We start from the raw sequence: 2,336 nt of genomic DNA, 5'->3' as shown, positions 1-2,336 counted from the left end.
AGGAAAATAGCTTCTCCCCAGTGGTGACTGATTGGTGGCTTAGCAGGGCTGAGGAATTGCTGAAGGCATTCCTTCACTGAGGGCAACAGAACGACCTCTCCCCCATGTGGACCCACCAGTGGGCCAGCAGGTCAGAGGAAAGAGCAAATCCCTTCCTGCACTCGGGACAGAAGAACGGCCTCTCCTCGGTGTGGACCCACTGGTGTCTCAACAGGTGGGAATAACTGCTGAAAGTCATCTCGCACTCAGGGCAGGAGAACAGCCGTTCCAGGTGTGGACCAACTGGTCCGTCAGCAGGGCAGAGGAATCACTAAAGGCCTTCCTGCACTCAGGTCAGCAGAAGGGCCTCTGTCTTCTGTGGATCCATTGGTGCTTCAGAACCCTTTCAAATTTCACAATATCCTTCCGGTAGGAGGGAGACCAGAATTGCACACAATATCCCAAAAGTATTCCACAATATTCCAATGTCCTGTACAGCCACAACATAACTTCCCAACTACAACACTCAGTCAGAGGATTGGGAAAGTTTTCAAAACCCACAAAATAACATCGGAAAGAATGGAGGGACAAACCGAATTTTTGAGAGTCAGCTTGGAAGCATCACTGAGAAATCGGCGGACTGGGTTTATTGGGTACCCGTTCTCCTTAAATACATTATATACGTATTTCTCTTGTGCTCTTCGTAGTTTCTCTGTGCTTCAGTGTGTAGTGGCTCGTTGAAATAATGTCCTGATGCAGCTTCGTTTGTGGGTGTTGGGATGATTGCTTCTGCGGTTAAGTACTTGGTTTGTGTGTGTTGTTTTTCTGTAGACGCCAGTTTGAAGTTCCCCATTGACTGTTCGCTCTACTGTGACATCTCGGAATGGCACTTTGTTGTTGTTGTCCTCCTCTTCAAACCAGGAGCCCCCCTCAGGCCATAGTCTCACTACTTGGAACACCAATATACAGATTAGTCAAAGGCCTCCACTGAAGCCTAAAACACCAAGTCGAAGATTCACGCCACTCCAGTTATTCCATCCAAGAATTCTTGAGTACCAAAGACACCAAGGTAGAAGAGGATAGAATAATGTTGTCCTTTGACATACAGCCCTGTTCACATCCATTAACATCAACGTCGCCAAAGAAAACTGAAGACACTACTGGAAGAACCAAAGAGCACCAACTTCATCAGCAAAGATAACACTGGAGCTGCGGAGCTGTGCCTTACCATCCACTTCATATTCAGTAACAAGACTAACAAACAGATCAACGGAACACCCATGAAACCACCAGTGTCAGGATTCCTCGCAGAAGCAATAATGCAGAGACTCGAACAAACAGCCCTTCCAACGATCCAACCCAAACTTTGGGTCCGCCACAGTGATGACACTTTTGTCAGCACAAAATGAAACAAATTAGAGGAAACCGACAACACCATCAACAGTATCCTTACTGGCATAACATTCACAAAAGAGGAGAACAACAACAAAGTGCCATTTCTAGATGTCACAGTAGAGCGAACAGTCAATGGTAAATTCAAAACAGCCTCTACAGGAAAACAACGCACGCGAACCAAGAACCTAACTGCAGAAGCAATCATCCAATGAGCCACTACACACTGCAGCACCCAGGAACTATGAAGATCAATAAACAACTGAACAGCGCATTTCGGAAGAATGCTTAGCCAATAGTCACGCTGAAAATGGTTTCCCTGGCCGGGAATCGAACCCGGGCCGCAGCGGTGAAAGCGCTGAATCCTAACCACTAAACCACCAGGGAGACACGGATGCACCGTCGTGTGCTCTACTGAAAATTGCTTCGCTGCCCGGGAATCGAACACGGGCCGTGGTGATAAGAAGACTTCCACCTGAACATCCACCAATGCCATTTTTTGTATCCATGGCTCCCGATGCGATCTCTACAACATTAGGGAGACTGGAGGGTCAAGTCACATCTCCGGGACACCCGCACCAATCAACCCCAAAGCCCCGTGGTTCAACATTTCAACCCCCCCCTCCCACTCTCTCGAGGACATGCAGGTCCTGGGCCTCTTTCACCGCCGCTCCCTCCCTACCCGACGCCTGGAGGAAGAACGCCTCATCTTCCGCGTCGGAGCACTTCAATCCCAGGGCATCAATGTGGACTTCACCAGTTTCCTCATTTCCCCTCCCCCCATCTTACCACAGTTCCAACCTTCCAGCTCAGCACTGACCTCATGACCTGTCCAACCTGTCAATCTCCCTTCCCACCTATCCGCTAAACCCTCCTCTCTGACCTGTCACCTCCATCCCCACCACCACTCACCTATTTTACTCTTTGCTACTTTCGCCCCAGCACACACCCCACCCCCAATTTAT

The 2,336-nt window shown here is 49.1% G+C and overlaps 1 non-coding gene across 1 annotated transcript; it reads right to left on the bottom strand.

Annotated features, from left to right (window-relative positions):
• Positions 1–1,686: 1,686 nt before the first annotated feature.
• Positions 1,687–1,758, bottom strand: trnae-uuc (transfer RNA glutamic acid (anticodon UUC)). The gene has a single exon. It is a non-coding gene; the product is annotated as a tRNA-Glu (tRNA).
• Positions 1,759–2,336: the final 578 nt, after the last annotated feature.

Source organism: Chiloscyllium plagiosum, unplaced genomic scaffold, assembly GCF_037043375.1.
Source record: "Chiloscyllium plagiosum isolate Xiang-an unplaced genomic scaffold, Cpla_swu_hap1 HiC_scaffold_27, whole genome shotgun sequence".
Classification (NCBI taxonomy): domain Eukaryota; kingdom Metazoa; phylum Chordata; class Chondrichthyes; order Orectolobiformes; family Hemiscylliidae; genus Chiloscyllium; species Chiloscyllium plagiosum.
This window is presented reverse-complemented; position numbering and strand designations above follow the sequence as displayed.